Source organism: Cydia pomonella, chromosome 3 (genome assembly GCF_033807575.1).
Source record: "Cydia pomonella isolate Wapato2018A chromosome 3, ilCydPomo1, whole genome shotgun sequence".
NCBI lineage: Eukaryota > Metazoa > Arthropoda > Insecta > Lepidoptera > Tortricidae > Cydia > Cydia pomonella.
Window position 1 is genome coordinate 16,065,947 of NC_084705.1, and position 20,152 is coordinate 16,086,098.

Here is a 20,152-nt window from a genome sequence, read left to right on the forward strand (position 1 = left end):
CCTAAATAAACGATGACACTCACTGACTCACCGGTGCAGGTTAAAATACCGATTATTTTCAGACTGCACCAGCGTTACTTCCGCTACATTGCGGCGCAACATTGCTGTCGAGTATATTGCTGCCGCAAATGTCATGATCCGGGCATCAACTTTGATTTTGAATGTGACGTCGAAAACATCATCAGACATACATTGACATACTAAGGGTCGGTTGCACCAAACCGTCTGACGGTCAGCGTTTGCTAAATTTTATTGATGGAAAGTTTCATAGATCTCTGAAACGTGACGTCTATTAACTGTGTTTGGTGCAAATGACCCTAAATTATTCTAGCTACCTAGTTTATTCCATTAAGAGTTTGCCTTTAAAACCACATTCTTATCATATTTTAGGTTTGTGCTCGACTATTCAATCCCAATGTTTATTCGATTATTACGATTAATAAAATGGACATTCGAGGTTGTAAACAACCGCACTGCATGGGTTAACAAAAGACGAGAACTACTCTGTATTCCTAAACACGATCTTAAGAGCTGTTCGAGTTTGCAGCGTTTACAAGAAGCTCGGACAAAGTTTGATGAGTACGAGAGTAATTTGACAATTTTGAATTTGAAAGCGTCTTGTATTGGATATTTGCTGTATTCTCTTCATTGTGTATTTCAGCAAAGGCGTCGCCAGTCGATATCCTGAGCACCTCGCCCTTGCAAATTATAAAATAATAATTAGTCATTTTTATCTCATTTGAACGTATTTTTCATGATTTTACCGTATTTTTGAATATTGATCAAAGGACAATGACGTTTTTATTTAGGTAGTGAAAAAGTCCGGGAATCGATATGGTAACTATAATTGCGTTTTTCATATTGCCACGGCACTGGTGACATTGCCTCTGCTTCTTCTGTCTCTCTTGTCCCTTATATTTTTTCTAAAAGATTTGTAGTTATTTATACATAATTCTTATACTTTTATGAAACATTATGAATTACATTATTACATATCTTCCACAAGGCCTACTGAAAATATTTTTTATTAAATTTCCAAGTATTCATGTCTGAAATAGATTAGGAAAATATCTTCTGGGAACATTTTTATTACAAGCCTTGTCCACTTTTCTCACACAAACTTGATGCATAAGTAGTATACAAATTAATAGAGGTGGTAAAAGTAGCGGCATTGTCCAAATTATATATTTTAAAAAGTTAAAACATTAAATCACAATTTCGCTTAAAATCAATTCTTTAGAACATAAAAGTATTGAATTGCACTTTTAAACGACTTAAGCACCTAGTTTGCTTCCTTCCGTTGCAAGTTTCGTAATATCATCGATCTTCGTTGAGCTTGTATTAAATTACATGCATCTTCAGCTTTCGGCTCGGGACAGTAAAGTTGAAGTCGGAGTTTTATATTGACAATATAAGGAAACTGCATTTACACCGCTAATTTAACTCTATGATTTCATAAATTTGGCGCTAACGACAGATATAATATATTATGCAGACGTAATTTTTGTATTAAAAAAAAAGTGACATAATAGGATTTCGAATTAAAAATATTCACTTTATTATGTTTTCAATATTGGCTGTTTTTTTCGATTTTGTTCGTGGATTTGCCATGCGCGCACAGTGAGATCACGCACAGAAAAAATAATAACACGCCATTTTCCGACATTGGGCTAGTTTCTCAAGTTTTTAGTTTGAATATTGACGAAAATGTCCATTTCAAGTACTGAACATGAAAAAGAAATAAATTTGACGCTGCGAGAAATATAGGCATGAACCGCGAATTTTAGTCTTTTACCATCAAAATCGAGTGAAAAATACTTAGCGGCATATGAAAGTTTTGTACAATGGAAAACCAGCAGAAACCCCCAGTCTTTTTCGGAAAACATGTTTTTAAATTCAATGAATTGGCGAATAAATGTATCTAAAAGCCCAGTTCGCTTTGGTGAAATTATTCGATGTTATACTTTTACTGTTTTAACAATTAAAATTTAATTAATATATCAGTTTTATTTTTCCTCGCAGGTGTGTTGAAAAATGTATTAAACACGTGTGCATTGGTCATTTACACACATCGGCTTTCTTATTGCGCGCTCGCTTTCAGCTTGCGCGCACAATAATATGCAGGTCTGGACGAGAGTCCGCCCCAACATTTAAAAGATCTTACATCTCATTCCGTGGGCGATGCTGGCGAGCGTCTCGTCGAATCTCTAACCAAATTAATTAACGTCATGTACACAAGAAACGTGAATCCGGACATAGTTCCGATCCTATAGGAGGCAAATCTCATCGCCCTCTCCAAAAAGGACGCAGGAGTTAGACCGATTGCCGTTGGCTCTACTATAAGACGTCTCGCTTCCAAAATTGCAGTCAGGTATAAAATCTCTAAATTAAAACCCCTTTTTGAACCTGTACAGCTGGGTTTTGGCATAAAAGGAGGTTGTGAGGCAGCCGTCCATGCCTTACGCACGCACCTCTCAAATTCATCTTGTGATGTGCTGGTCAAAATTGATGTTCGAAACGCATTCAACTCGGTAAATACGGATACCTTGCTGACAGAAATAAAGAACAACATACCCGAAATTTATAACTACCTTTTACATTGACCTTTTTTGATTGACATTTTTGCTGACCCTACCAAATTAATTAATCGCGATAATATGATATCTTCAGAAGTCAGCTGCCAGCAAGGTGATCCTCTCGGGCCGGAAATATTCAGTTTTGCCATTAATTCAACTATTCAAAACTTAAAATCAAAATTTAATGTTTGCTATTTAGACGATGGAACCCTGGGAGGCGACCTCGAATCCGTGCTATCCGATCTCGAGCATTAAATCAAAATTTGAAACAATTGGCTTAGACCTAAACTACAGTAAATGTGAACTTTTTATCCATAATGTCTCTTTAAATCAACTGGATGTAAGGCAAAAATTTAATTTTTATACACCAAACATTAAAATAATAGACAAAAGCTCTCTTTGCCTCCTTGGGTCCCCTATCTTTGAAGAATCCTATTCGAATTTCATTTCCGACACTATTTCCAAATTTCAAAATTACGAAAGTCGTCTTCTCGGAATTAGTCCACATTTTGCTTTATAAATTATTAAATTCTGCCTCTTTGTACCAAAATTAATGTATGTACTTCGCTGCTGCTCTTTTTCCAAATCTCAAAATTTATTAACACCTCTGGACGACATTATCAAAACTAATTTGGAATCAATTTTAAACTTACAGCTTAGCGAAGAGTCCTGGACCCAGGCATCCTGCCCATTCGCCACGGTGGGTTAGGGATCCGCAAAATTTCAAGTGTTTCTACCTCGGCGTTTTTATCTTCCGTTCATAGCTCAGCAATTCTCGTAGGCAAAATCCTAAGGGCCTGTCCTCCAAACTATGAGATTGCTGGCTTAACCGAGGCTAAAAACGCCTGGTCCATCGCCTGCCCGGGTAAGAACTTTTCCGAAAATCTAAATTCCCAAAGGACCTGGGATGACACCCTGGGAGGTTCCTAACGCGCCAGACTCTTAGCGGCGGGTACGAAGGAATCCGGCGCCTGGCCACACGCCTTACCTTCAGTACACACAGGCACATTTTTGGAACCGCACACTCTGCGCGTTGCAATGCAACCTGCCTGCGACTCGTAGTCCGGGTCTGTGCTCCACATAGGTGCCCCTGCGGCACTGATGTCGACGCCCTCGGACACCACGGGCTCTCGTGCCAAAGGAGCGCCAGCCGCTTCTCTCTTCTCTAGACACGCCGCGCTTAACGATATTCTCCGCCGGAATAAGTTGTTTAAGTAGACATTAATAAGATTTATACTAAAAGATAAACAAAATGTCAAATGGCGGTAAATTAAACCTTTTTTCACGCATGTCACGCATCGCAGAGACAAACTAGAGTCGGAGGTCGACTGCAACATCGTTCGATATCAAGTACCATGCAAGATTCGACAAAATTGTTTGCAACTGATATTTCATTTTTAAAAAGAACCTCATCTCGACTGATATTAGAATAGAGGTCAAATCAAATTCCTTTGTTTCTTATAGATGTTCTTGAATGTAATTTGTCGGCTGTCTATAGCGTAAAGTAAAAATTGCGATTCAACTACAGATATAGGCCATTAGTTAATCGCTTTTAAACATATTATAGAGAAGTTATAATATAGAAGTAAATACATATTTTTACAGTGTATTGTGAATAGTAAATATTCGTAGTGCCTGTCAATAAGCCGACACTCCCCGATAATCCTCTTTCACATGCAGCACCCTAGTTACCCTGACCGAGGCATTGTAAACGCTTCTCGTGACGAGGCCGCAAAATAATTTTCACCGAACTGTATCCATATTACGTGAAATAAAATATGGCGTTGTGGTCTGTTTATACTTAACGTGGAAACCATATCGAGGTGTATCGATGATTTCTATTAGGTATCTATACTATTATAACGGTTTTTTGACAACAAGGACAACACGTGCTGTTTAAAAAACAGTTTTTTTTTAAACAATTCGAGTATTTTATACTTGTATAGTTCTTGTCATCCATGATGACGCGCAGATTTGTCAATACGAGTCGAGTATTATGAGTAATTTATTTAGTGCAACGAAACACAAGTGAGTAAAAACTTAATAAAAACTCACGTATATTTAAATAATGGTAACAGGAATTTCAAGGGCCTTTAATACTCAAAAGAATTAACCGTTGAAATTGGTACTGCTGAATTTCGAAACTCAGTTGAAACAATCCGACCATTATTGAAATATTGATTAAATAAATATTAAAAGATGGTTAATAGTTAAACCTTGATGTTGCAATGTTGAAAGAGGATCTATTCATTTTATACAGTTCGTGTCATCCACAATGATGCGCAGATCTATTTAATCTAACCTTTAATAACATGACATTACGAGACAAGGCACGTGTCTTCGTGAATGACACGATCTACTTATATATTTGAGTAGTTTGACATGAGTTAGGTTCGTTTAGGTTCGGTAAGGGGAATGGATTACAAGTAAGGTACCTACAAGAAATGTATAACAAACTGTAGTTACAACCGCTATTTGAAGTCACAATGACGGTAACATTTGGTATAAAATATAAATTAATTCTTGTAGTCAAAAAAAAAATTACACAATTGTTATATTACATACCATGGCTATGCAGAACTTTCAATGTCTAAGCTAGTTGTAAAGTACTCCGTACGTACCTAGTGTGTATCCTAAACTTAGCTAGTTTTCGAGCTGAGAAAAATCCGCTAGATCTCCTAACGCTCCTAAGGCTTTGCATTGCACTAGGGTCGAAACTTAACGCGCAGCCCTAGGCTGTATATTTGGAAACTATTCAATGCCTTTATACGTTTAGGGTTAGTATACATGCATATAAGATGTTACAAACAGCATCTTATTTTAAGACACGTTGTGCATTTAATGAGAACATTGAACAAGCGAATTTGATTTCATTTAATTTGTGTGCCACTTAACAGACATACTTTACATTTTTTTTTTCAAAGGTCTCTACTTGTTAGTTTTATTTATATGAAATATTCCGATTTCTCGCAGACGGCCGGACTGATTTTGAAAAATCTTTTTTAGCTTGAAAGGTTACTATTAGGGACACTATCATTCTCAAGTGTAGGCTCAAGGAGGACACAGTGGCTCACTCAACCTAATTTCAACACGAGAGAGGCGATATTTGGGCGACTGAGCCACTGTTCCCGCCTTGACTCTACATATGGATGAAAACTTTTGCTAACGACACTGCAAACTGATAGTAATCTGATTTCCTTTGGCGTTCTAAAAGTCAATAATATGTAGTAAATGTTATGAACACTTAGGGAACAGTTGAATTCCTGTCGTAGTTTTTAATTAATTAATAAAAAATATCTACACACGTTTTGTTCCTTATTTGCACTTAGTCACAAAGTAACGGGTGGTAACAAATAAATGAGAATGATTTTCCGTAGACTTATATACAAAACTATCTACATAAGCATAAATTCGGTAATAAAGTTGTTGCTAGTTTTTTTTGAGATCCTTATTTAAATTTCAAATGTTTTGTTTTTTCAAACATTTGTTATTGTTAGAATGGAGACGAAACAAGAAACTCTGCGATAACGTTTTGTAAATTAAAAAAATTATAACTTAAACATAGGAAAAGGGACACAGTGAGTCATTTTAGTACCCCATATTTCTAAAAGAAAGCTTCGTTTTAGGGACATATTATCATAAACTCGTATCATTTTTGTGTGAAATTTAATAAGTTTTCGTTTTGCCATACACAATATTCACATAAAACTCATATATTCTAAGAAAAGTAGAAAAAAAGATGGTGCCTGATCTTTGTGGTCCCCAAAGCTCGAATTTTAAGGAACGTTAACACAGATCCCAGAGATTGTATGTGTCAAATTTGATTACTCTCACTGTTGTTTGATTTGAACCCCATTTACCTAAGACCTAAAATCTGTTTTTGCAATCACAATATTTAGCCCTAAACATTTTTTCTCTGTTAATTTCAGTAAAAATTGTAGTGCATAGCACTCGTGTACCAATTATGGATAATTTAGGCGCTAGAAGAAAAAATATGATTAAATATTCGGCGTCCTCTCAAGGCGGCTATACTGTTTTTTCTTTAATAAAACAAGTGTAAACAGATTGTGAAGGGCATGAGAAAACTACCGATATGTCATTAACAAAAATCCGGCCAGTATCCTAAGCTACAGGAGGTTCTGAATCATCAGTACTTAAACCTATAACCCTACTTTTCGGTGAAGTCGCAGTCGAGTAAAATTTTGATATTGGGGTAGATCGTGTACAAATGTATAGATAAAAGTGGAATTCATATTCCTCCGAGTTTGCTATTAAGAGAATATCCCCTGGAAGTGTATAAGCGCTAAATCTAGATTCAGCAAGTATTTTCTATAACGAAATGTATTTTTCAGCAAAGATATCTAGGACTTTTTTGTCTAGAATTTAATAAGCTTTAATGTACAATGTACACCATATTTTAACGTAGCGTAGATTTTGAGAAAAACGCGAATTTCTCCAGGATGGTACATATTTTCCAAGAAGGCTGCGATTCCTCGAGGTCCCCAAATGTCAAATGGTGTGGACATGAAAAAGGGGCCTTTCATTTACATACATACCAAATTTCAGGACTGTCCCAGAAATTTTGGGGTGTTATGAAAGGGAGTCAAAAATCCCACAAACCTTTCACAATGTCGGCTGATTGAAAGTGTTTTTGGCTGTTTGAGCAGTTGAGTGTATACAAATAATTGGAGAGCTGAAAATTGTGCCCAGCAAATAAAAATGACTAAGACTGTTGTTCCGAAAATGGACAAAAACGGCATCCAAAGGAAAAAGCTGACCACGGGCCCTATTCTAACATACATTAATGTTATTATAAATAATTATCAGGTATATATTGTCTAATAATAACAAAGTATCGTGAAAAGTTATAAGAGTATTTTTTCACATCTCTGAAATAATTCTATTTTTTTTTGTTATTTCTGGTATTCTTTAATTGTTCGCCCCGAACTGAGAACTCGCGTTTCGCCAAAAAGATAGATCAATTGAATGCAGCTACTTATTCGGCAAAGGATCAAAAACCGCGTGCGATATATTGCAAGGTCTGTGGAGCCCTTAACTGACAGATTTAAGTCACCAACGAATTAAACATTAATATATTATAAAAGTGACATTTGATGAAGTGAAACTGCTGTTGATGATCAGAACGGAACACTTTTCCACGTTTGGCAATTTTTCTTCTTCGTTATGTTTGTTAAGTAAGTTAGGTTTTAAAGCCATATTTTTGTCAAACTTGAGTTCTGATGATGGAATCCATCCCTATGTAATACTTAACAACCAAGCATTTGGTGAAATAGAACTTCTCGTGAATACCAAAATGGAACTCCTCTACCTAGGATAATATTTTTTTTAAAGTATTGAGGCTAATTATAATTGTTATGAGATGCACCATGGTTGTAAATAATTAAATGGCATTTCAAACTGTTTTGTGAACTCGTTTTTTTTCTATTAAATTATGTATTAAATATTTTTACTATAGTCTAGAAAAAGTTAGTTGTTATTGTTGTTGTTGTGTAGAAGACACAACTCGCGCCACTCAAAGGACGTTTTGAAGGGTGCGTTTATATTAAATGGAATTAAAGCTTTTAAAAGGCACGTTTCGTCTTCTCGTTGTTCCCAAAAACAATTCATATAAGCAATGAATATTTTAAGTAATTTTACCTTTAAAAATAACAATAATTACAATACTTTTACCTAAAAATTACAATAATTTTACCTAAATGATAACATGTAACTGCAGTTTGAAAACCTATTTTAATTTAATTCACAGACTCGCGCAATCAAACTGATGGTAACTTGAAGTAAATGTTGATGTGTGTTTAGTTACAAAATAACTAATTAAATAGGTTCGTTAAAAAACCAACTGATAACATAAGTTCTTACGATATAATATAACTGACTCTCGCCTATCTACAATAGTGATCTAAGTAGGTACACACTGCTGAAATATTAAAAGTAGGTATATTATAATGTTTTTGCGTACAAAATATATATACCTACATAGCTAATTCTATAAGAATGTAAGTAATCTATTATTAATATCCCTAATGGCACGATTCCTATCAGTTTTCATTTTCAATCCCAATACCGAATGGTGCGTATCAGGCAATTTATCTAATATCTCAGTCCGTAGCGTTAAGAAGCTGGATCTGTAGTGACCTTAGATGTAATGATTACTTTGACTTTTAAATGAAAGGTTGAGTATACTTCAATTAGCGAAATGCAATGAATGTAATGAGAGTAACACTAGGCAGATACTCGTATTTATAAATATAGATAATATAAAATCTTTTGCCAAAATAAACAAATATATATAATTCACGAATTGGTAATAAGTTATTTCAGTGAAGAAATAAGAATTGATTTAATTCTTATTTTAAAATTTAAATTTTAGTGTAATTTAACTATAAGTTATATGGATTTCTTACTGTCCGAAATAAATGTTTCTTTTTAACACAACCTTGGATATCATTTTAATTGAGATGTTAAACTATTATTAAACCTTTAACTTGTACTTACTTAGTCAAACTCTCGTAAGTACTAAGCAAACATTACGAAATTTATGAATTTACATTCCTAATATGCTTGATTTCGCATTATCAATTCATCACATATCGAATGATGAATGATTTTAAAGAGAGTAAGCACAAGAATTAATTATTAACGATTACATAACTATTTAGAAAAATTTTGAGTTGCAAGTAAATTATTGGTGGTATTTACTAGAGAATTTTGATCCCACAAGCATTTGCCTAGTTATCTTGAGTTTTGTAAGGCTATGCTTATAGTCTGTATGATTCTAGGTACCTATTTAAAATAATGTAAACAAACAACAATTAGGTATTTTATTGGACAATAAAATTCTTCAAGTCAATTGATTCAACTCGGATCGGCTAAAACTTACAGAAGAGTTACTACTTACTAGGGTATACGAGTATTACTTACTCAACGTAACAACCAAGCTGCTCTAATCGTGCTATTTTGTTTATGGGAATATATAATTTTGTCAATAGTAATTTGGTTTTGTAATATTTGCTATTACTTCGCTCTTGTAAAGAACCTAAAACGAGATCGAATATTTACCCATTTGAGGGTAGATAAAAACATAACGCGATGAAATGAAATAGGTTAAAGCCAGAACGATATAGAAACAGATCCAGGTAGTTTTCTATTTGGTTGGTTGGTACGAGTATAACTGATAAATGTTTCAAATACTTACCCGAAAATGTAAAAATACATTGTTTACATTTACGAGTATTTAACTACCTAATGAATGATTATGGTCTGTTCTTAAGATTTCATGTACTTAATAAATAAACGGTTAATAAATATAAATACTTCAGTCAATGGTGTAAGATGTTGGTTACCTGTTTTAGACCTTGTCAATTCCGGAATCAATAATACGCAATGCATAGTAAAAGCGCTTAATCGCTATTAAATAAGATACTGTGCTAGCAGTTCATTATAGTTTAAAATGTATTCCATATAAGGATTTGCCTCGCTGTTCAGCGACATTTCAGCTATCGAAAAAATTATATATACATATAAAAAATCTTATAGTAAGATCTATACAACTAAAACTTACGTCACCATATGTTTAGTATAACTCTTTTTGCCCTGAAATATGAGGCAAAAAATGGGAGGATGTATTTAGATATGTATCTATGCACAAAATTCACTTGTATAAGTAAGTTTACTCGAAAACCATTATACCCTCCGCTCAGTCGGACAATTTGATCAAATGTAGATATTTAGACTAGCAAATTGTTTTAATGAAAGCTGGCCTTTTTTCTGTCCCCAATTATGACCAGATACGTGACTAGACTCCTTAGCGGTGTTAGTAGGTCATTTTTTAAATTCTTATAGAACGTTAAATCTTCTGAAAAAAAGAATAATCTTACGTTCGATTAACGTCTATAAGAGATAGTTATTATTCGAAGGTCAAAGTGGTACTCAGCAATAGCCGACCGCGATTCATCGAGCGTGTCGGCTATCGTCGCACGGGGGGGGGGGGGGGGGTTGGGCTAGCCAAGATGACAACCGTTGATATAAATAACAATCGAAACTTTAATAATAATGTGGAAATAATCAGGCGACTTTTCTTAGCATCTGTCATTCTGGTACATTTTTTGGTTTGACGTTTTTCGATATACAATTGTCATCTTAGTTAGCCCTCCAGGGTGCATAACCAAGATGCCAATCGTTCGCTTCGTAGCTAAAGATACGCTTATGTCTCTCTGTCGCACTAATTAATATGTAAGAGCGATAGAGAGATTACCATTTCACTCGCTACGGCGCAAACATAGCCGAACGAAGCTGACCGGACACGACGACATTCAATCAAGCGTTAGATTAGCGGCTCACGCTTCACATGTTCTCGTGATCTACAATCAGGGGTCACATTAGGTATCTCACTCGCACTTTTGGTGTCTATTATATGGCCAATGACACAACTACAGGTCGTATCAAAACGAAGTGAAAACATTATCATATTGTTATAAAACAAAATACGCCTGTTACGAAACATGACGATAGTCAACGTCCGCAACTAACCAATGGCTCGCTACCTAGGCTGTGTACCCACACATAAGCTGTGTACTACGATTGTAATGAAGGCTATTATACGATTTTTACATGTACTTATATACTAATAATGTAGAATATAAGGTTAAAATTCCCTATTAGGTATAGTTTTTATCCTGCAAAAACGTTTTATAATACGGATTTTAATGACTTTGTTCTTACTGAGCGGAACCGATCGTTAAAAGAATTTCCGCAAAAGCCATCCCAATAATATTTTCCTTTGTGGTGAGTTCTCGCCTTCCGTCCATCTTCGCTATGTAAGATGATCTTACCCATAACGAAAGTTTACGTGACGCATTTGAATTATATAGTTAAAGCTTTTTAGATTTATACGAGTAAAACCTTTTCGGAAATTCAATAACTACGATTAAATATTCAATCTCTCCACCAGAGCCACGGAATTAAAGACGCTACGAGTATTGTAAACGAGGCGGTATTTATTAACAAGCTTTTATACTGACATGAGCCATCTTACAATAGCTAATGTTATTTTGAATCCGAGTTTCAAAGCTCAAAGTTGGGTGTAATAGTCCTTTAGGCGGGCCAGGGCAGATTCGTATTGAGACAGTTTCGTTTTTGGGCCCGAATCTGAGTAAGCCCGACTCTGTAGAGGCCAGATTCGCCATAGGTATCTTTCTGAACAAAACAATATCGACATACGACTTATGATTTAGAAGTCACTTTCTTTTTAAAACAATTTCTGAGTAGGTCAGATTCGTATATGGTCCCGTGACATGACAGTAATACGTCTGATTGGTAATAAGTTGGGATCGGATTTATGCAGTTTCTTATCTCATCCGATTAGCAACGATTCGATTAAAATATTAAGCACATTCTTTTAATGATGAATTCTGGAAATAACGCTTTCTTATTAGGACAGATTTTATGTATATTTAATTTCGAAAAGGCCAGGTACAATCAGCAGATATCTGAGATACTGGCCACTTTAAGATTAAATATGATAAAGTAATTAATAGATAGTTCTTAATGACAATGTCACAATGGTTATGTGATTTTCTGACCTACTCAGAATCCGGCATTATGAGAATCTGAAGAGCTAGGAATTTGAGATCTTAATAACCTGACATCTTAGGAACTTGGATAACTAATAAAATGCTCTATACATTATCGAACTTACTCAGAATCAGAATTAAATAGAAACTGGCAACATTAGAGTCATACTTACTCAGATTTTGGCCTAAAACTCAACTGGTTTAATACGAACCCGTCTTGCCCCGCCTAAAGGGTAATAGTGCTTCAACAACCCTTTCCTTGGTTTGCAGGGTTAAATATGGCCAGATCAGATGTTGTTACTGCTCTCAGGCTGCGTTCCGGACACATTCCACTTAATAGTTTTGGATTTATAATGGGTAAGAACCAGTCACCAAACTGTACCGAATGTGAAGTGAAAGAAGATGTGTTCCATATCTTGGTGGAATGTGTTCGAAACGAGGCTGAGAGGATAAACTTCATGCAAAAATACAATTGTGATTTATATGATATAGGTGAAGTTAATTTAATTTTGGCCTACCCGCAATCAAAACAGGCGAAGAAGCTATATGAGATTGTTAACCTAGGTATTAAGCGTAGATAATTATTAATAAGAGTTGATTTGTTTTGCTATGTCACAATAAGGGTGACATTTTCAATTGTGAAAAAACCCTTTTTTCAATAAAGATTTAAAAAAAAAATAAAAAAAAAAAAAAACCCTTTAAACAGGACCGCTGTATGAAAGAGTAGTCTTTGGAAGAAGCGCTATACGCTTCAAAGGCAGGACTTGAAATAAACGAGCTTGGACGTTGACATATCAAAACCCAGATTACATCTTCAAACCTACATTCAGAATGACTTCAGTTTTATCATAAATATTTTTTTTTGTTTAAGATACATGAGTTGACGATGGGATGAGACCACAAGTTTAGTACACGTCTTGTTCTGAATATTTCTCTGATATCTGAACAGAAACATAAAACATTCGTGAATTTTATATTACTTCGCAGGAATTTGTTATATAACGTGTCTTCCTGTGACATAAAAAGTGCTGGTGGCAGGCGAAGTACTTATTTATAAAACACAAAGTTCCGTACGATTCACTTACAATAATGATAAATATTATAGGACATTATTATACAAATTGCCTTGACGACCGGTTTGGCCTAGTGGGTAGTGACCCTGCCTACGAAGCTGATGGTCCCGGGTTCAAATCCTGGTAAGGGCATGTATTTGTGTGATGAGCATGGATATTTGTTCCTGAGTCATGGGTGTTTTATATGTATTTAAGTATTCATAAATATTTATATATTATATATATCGTTGTCTAAGTTCCCTCAACACAAGCCTTATTGAGCTTACTGTGGGACTTAGTCAATTTGTGTAATAATGTCCTATAATATTTATTTATTTATTTATTTATTATTTATTGCCTAAGTCCCACAGTAAGCTCAATAAGGTTTTAGACCGCGAGCCAGGAACAGATTTCCATGATCAATCGTCTCCCGGGCGAAAACTCGTATAGCGGTTAACGGCTACGTATTATGAACCCTCGTGGACGTCAGCTGCCGCTCTGTTGGTGGGTTGAGGAATGGCAGCCACCGAAACACGTAAAAAAACATTGTCATCGCCTCCCGTTTGATACCTTGTCAGATGATAGTTCAGATGCTAATTGTTAATTTAAAAAATCGTCAGCCGGTTATATCGAGGTGGTAAGAACGTCAGCTGGTCGCATGAACATGTAAAAAATAAGCGTTTTACCTTTTTAAGATAGCAATAACAAAAAAAACATGAAACTTTGCATGTATCATTTCATCTGGTGAAACGCCATAAACGGATTACACAATTTACACATTACTCATACTTTGCAGTCATAAAGTGGTAAGGCGCGTATTTTTTACATGTTCATTTTGCAGCTGATGGTTTTTCTACCGCGATACAACCAGCTGACGGTTTTTATTATTTAAAACAGCATCTATTTTATTTTATTTTCTTTATTGGGGAAAAAACAGATACAGGCCAGTAATATATACGGATAAGATTCTAAAATAATAAATTTAGCCTACATCCTAACACAATTCCCACTAGGAGTTCCGACAATAATTTTACGACAGCGTTGTAATCGGAACTTAAAACAGACATCCTTACTTATATTAATACTAAACTATTACAATATTTATCATATCCTACTAGTATGTACATAAACACAAAAATAGGATTATCGAGTTCGGCCTAAATCACAGCAATAAACAATACAAAAGAATATCTATACTGTCATTTGTCAAAGTATCAGCCGGGAAGCGATGACTGACGAAATATGCTCCTGGCCAGCGGTCTATTTATGTTGAGGGTACTTAGACAACGATATATACATACAGTAGTAGAAAACACTCATGAATCAGGAACAAATATCTGTGCTCATCACACGGATAAATGCCCTTACCAGGATTTGAACCCGGGACCATCGGCTTCATGGCAGTGTCTCAGGTTCGAGCTTAGTATGTATTGCCAATTTTCGTGTTAAATGTCATATGACACAATAAGTTACTACTGATTAAATTCTAAAATATATAAGCGAACTCAATCATGGTGTCATGTCGCATTAGCTCAGTGTTACTGCCAGCTAATATGTCACAATTTTCTTTGTTATATCATGAGGTGCACGATTTTATTCATTCATTCAATATTTAAAAATTTTTTTTTTCAATTGTCAAGCAAATTAATCTAATTACATCTAAATTTGAGTCACAAATGTATAGTAATGTGTAGATATTGTCTATTATATATCTGAAAACTAAGTGTCATAGTCGTAGAAAAATATATGATGACAGAAAATTTCCATCGTGCATAAAAAACTCAGTAGGTAACATAAGTTTTACACCAGCATACATAATGTGACGTTACTACGTGACTGTCATTAATATGAAACAAAACATAACATCTATTTGCGTTTTCTGTCTACTCAGAGAATATTTGACGTTTATTTAATGGTAAAGTTTTGCTGTGTATATTCTAAGTTGCTGCTTTTATTATTTTCACATAATGTGTCCTGTGACAAGAAAACGTAAAGGAACTTTTCAAATGCTGTGGTAAAATTTCGTAGAAAAGTTTTGCTATAGGTAGGATGAATACAGATGGAACGTGGCTTTTATTTAGGAACAAAATGTATGATAAATATACTTAAAATAAAATAATTTAGATGATGTATCCGGTCCTTAACTTGTGCAAAAACATCATATATTATTATGTTATTTTAAGTACCATAACTTAAGAGCTGACATTATTTTTAATTTAATAGTATTATTTTTGCTTTTAACCTTTGAAATTATGTCATAACCATTAACTTAAATAAAACATAGCATTTTAGTATAAGAGTCTGCACTGTGGCTGCAGGGAAATTTTATAGATATTTTTTCTGTACTTTTGTACGGGTGGTTGAGCCACAGTGTACATTTTCAACTCATTGGACTATACAGGAGTTTGCTCACAAATTCTCAATTTTAACACTTTCCCGGTTGTATCCTAAAGAATCGCTACAGGCACTGTTTTTGCGAAATCAACTGGCGACCATGAGGCCAATTAGAACGTTCATTTCGTTCGATACCTATTTTATATATTTTGCTATGTGCATTTTTATCATACTTATTCGTAAATGTATTAGTGTGAGCGAGACGCACGGGCGAATGATAGTCAAATAATACGATTTAGGTATCAAAATGACTCCAGACCTTATTACAATTAAATAGTTCTGTTTCTTCACAATATTCTACTTGTAACCTAAATTTTTCAATAGATAGATAAAAGCTAAGAACCACAAATAAACTAACACAAGTAAACTTTGTCATTTACTTACATCGTCACGCTTAAAAAACCGCAGGTCCGGTTAAGATGACTTTTATACTAAGATAGCCTAAATCCCCGGAAGAACTGATTTTTTTAAATCATAATTCTGCGCAGAAAAAGTCGCGGGAAGATGCTACAAATGTAATATATCACAATCAATAATCGCGGTGAACAAACTGTCCTTTGTAGCGAGGGTATGATATTTGCAGAACATCAAAGCAAGGCAAACATCACGAAAGCTTTATTGCGTAAGGGAGAATTCCTTTTACTAATAGGAGTAGATGGCATTTTTAGCCTCCCTTTATTTCTTCCAGGTTTGTAAAGGCACACTTATAACCATTTATCTAGTACTTTTGAACTGCGTGACTGACACTTTTTTATCAAAGCGAAATAGTCTCAGGCTGTAAATTTATTTAAATTTCGATATATTTTAACCAACATGCTTTATGTAACCCAACCCGCATCATAATCGAATCAAAAATACCACAAATCGACTCGGGCATACCTCGCTTAAAATAAACATAAATTTATTTTCCGAATTGCATAGGAAAATTTTGCCTATAATTTAGTCATTAAAATGTGTACCTATGTGTAAGTACAGGATGGGCAAATAAGAATGCTACACTTTGTTTTGAAATTTTAATATATTAAGTGCAACATTTATTAAATATTTTTTTATAAATATAATATTCAGGGTTGGCAATTGTATATGGAACATAATTTCTGCCAAATGTCTGCCTCTAGCAGGAAGCAATTTTTTTTAAATGTTTGTGATTTTTAATACACGTTGTTTGCTCGATTATTTTCGAGAAACAATAACAGTGATTAATTAGCACCCAAATTCACCAAATTTTGCAGTTTCTGACTTATTTCTGTGGGGCTATAGCTGATGAAATTTAAACAGTTTAATAAAACCGACTATCCTACACAAATTTACTAAGATAACGCCGAAAATGTGCGACAATATGCTGTTAATTGCCATGATAAGGGCTAACATTTTGAAAGATTATGTCCACCACTAACAGAGGGTGGACATAATCTTTCAAAATGTTTCATATAAATATTCCAAAATATTCTAATTAGGCAGACAAAAGTAGTTTTAATGAATTCCTTCTAAATAAGTGACACTATTTCTCACGAGATATCCACTGCTGCTGAGCGGTGGTGGCCGAGTGGATATGACGTCCGACTTTCAATCCGGAGGTCGTGGGTTCAAATCCTGGCTCGTACCAATGAGTTTTTCGGAACTTATGTACGAAATGTCATTTGATATTTACCACTAGCTTTTCGGTGAAGGAAAACATCGTGAGGAAACCTGCACACATCTGCGAAGAAATTCAAAGGTGTATGTGAAGTCCCCAATCCGCATTGGGCTAGCGTGGGGACTATAGCCCGAGCCCTCTTGCACATGAGAGGAGGCCTGTGCCCAGCAGTGGGACGTATATAGGCTGAATTATTATTATTATTATCCACTAAATATTTAAACGTACCTACCTATCGTATTTATGTCATTTGCATTTACATTATAAGTACATTTCATTTGCGGAACATAATAAACAACAGAAAGAAGCTCTAATAATCATAAACCGTACTCCACGTCATGTTGGTTCACTTGCCGACGTGTGATGGATGGGCATGAAAAATAACAAAAAAGAATAATAACCTCATTATAGGTTACTTTCCATCATCGTCTTACGTGACCTGGCGTTATTTTTGAACCCTGCTAATACGCTAGCTAATGGAACCATCCCTTTAACACGTCAGTTAGTAGCGTGCCACGAAAACATAAAAAGGGTCCCTATCAAGGACTATCCCGTGAAAATGTAAACAAGTAAAACTTATGTATTGTTGGCAAAGCTCCAATGATGGCCACGTGTAACCTTATTTCTAGAAAATAGTTGAACGTAGGTATATAAAAAAAACTTTGATGTAGCGGATGAGACAACCGACTACGCGCTAAAAGTATCGATCGTTTTCTAACAGCTTTACAAAAAAGATGTCCTTATCTCTCGATGATTTGTTTGACGTGTTTAATACACCTAGAATTAGAGGTCGTAAGTCGTAACACTACCTTTTTCGCTCTTAAAGTATACAAAAACAATACTTCATCCTATAGTCCAATTACAAGAATAATAAAAAATATAATGATTTAATAACCGGTGGTCATTGCGGTAGGGACATTGATATTTTTGACCCCCACATTGCTAGGTTTAAGAAATGCTTGGCTGTCATCCTTTTCTCCTCCTCTCTCACTAACGGATGACATCAGCATTGACTTAGGTTTATATCATGTACGATGTTAAATTTTAATAATGTAAAGTTTATTACTCTGTTATAGTGCGATGTTTAGATAGTTATTTGTTGATATGGTGTTAAATTAATTTGTAACATTTGCTCTTACTTGTAAAGCATGCTGTGTACACTTGTTTTGGATCTCGTGCTAGTTTCTAAGCCATGATATGCAATTGAATGTTTCATGATATTGTACGATTTCTGTTAAGTGTACCCAATAAAGTAAAATAAAATAAACTGTAGAGACATATCATACTTTTGTAAAACTACGAGTATTAGAGTATGGCAGTTACTTTTGGGGGGTTGTTCTTTCCACTATTATACAATACAAATATATTATTACTTTTTATTGCACACCTCAATACAGAAGCAATACAAATAATACTATCTGCTACAGTTAGCATCAATAGTACAGTATCTTATATTTATCTTATACCTTTAAACGAGCAATTCTTGTAAATATACATATATTATATAAAGCCTGACCAGTAATATACGATCCCGCGCCATGTTGCGGAATTTCATTGGAACTAATTTTTAAATATTAAACTGAACTGTCACCCTATACATGAGAATAACAGCGCCCTCTTGACAATGATCATATATTACTGGTCGGGCTTTATATATATATATTGGTGATCTCGGAAACGGCTCTAACGATTTCGATGAAATTTGCTATATGGGAGGTTTTCGGGGGCGAAAAATCGATCTAGCTAGGTCTTATCTCTGGGGAAACGCGCATTTTTGAGTTTTTATATGTTTTCCGAGCAATGCTCGGTCTTCCAGATATTTTTGCTTATAGCTATTAAATAACGAAACGTAAATCTGTATTAAATAATATCCTATGTAGTATGTGTATTACAACATATATAAATTCATTTGAAACAATAACAGCAAATAATGTTGCTAGTTATAGCACCTGTTAAGGTTCAAAGTCAAATGTCAACTATTTTTTATATATTAGCTTATGTTATCCGCAATAATTATTATGGCTTTGTTTTCTAAAAGCCGGGAATCAGATTACTCTTGGAAAATGGCTCCGTTTAATTATGTAAGAAAAGGCTTAGGCTGAGCCGTGCTCTTGTAATCTGATCACGAATACACGTAAAATGGGTTGACGAATAATTTTATTTGCGTTGTTCTGGTAACATCTATTTGCTAAGCTTGATGGCCTTTTTTCTTTAGCCACGATGTAGTAAAAGCTTTGTTACATGTAACTGATTTATGTACTACTCGTATATTCGTATTAGTTAATGTAAAAGTAAAAAAAAGACATAAAATGTAGAGACAACGTCTGAATTTAAAGTTAACGATTCTCTATTTCCCATATTCACAAAAGCTAAAAAAATACTCTACCTTCACCTGTTTATAGGTACCTATAATCGTATATCAGGGGCAGTTTGTGCTACTATGAAATATGCATGACACTACCCGAGCGGTGCACCTATTTCCATTCACGATTGGTGCATCTGATATAACTTGGGAAGCCTCGAACTGTAAATTTCGTTCAACATCGTTCCTTAAACTTCAGTGAAGCTTTATATTCGACATACAAACCCCGAACGAGGATACGATACGAGGGTAGTATGCATGCTCCTGTCACTATTTTGTTTTACTCTCACTTAATATAGTATTGAAGAAATAGTTGAAACAATATAACTTACGAAAATAATTTACCCCCCGCGGTTTACAATCGATTTTTGACTAGTTTTGAGTCGCTACTCCTACATTTGCACTATAGGTAGAATTATAAGACAAACGGCTATCGGTTCTTTAATGTTTTCTCTCTATTCTGGTCTGCCGAATTTTGAAAGAAATTAACACTTATTTATTTATATTATTTTTAATCATTGTCTAAAAAAACACTTTTT

At 34.7% G+C, this 20,152-nt stretch overlaps 1 protein-coding gene across 1 annotated transcript in view; it reads left to right on the plus strand.

Moving 5' to 3' along the window:
- Window positions 1–20,152, plus strand: part of LOC133516160 (angiotensin-converting enzyme-like protein Ace3) — a 218,025-nt gene that overhangs the window by 153,216 nt on the left and 44,657 nt on the right. The window lies entirely within an intron of this gene.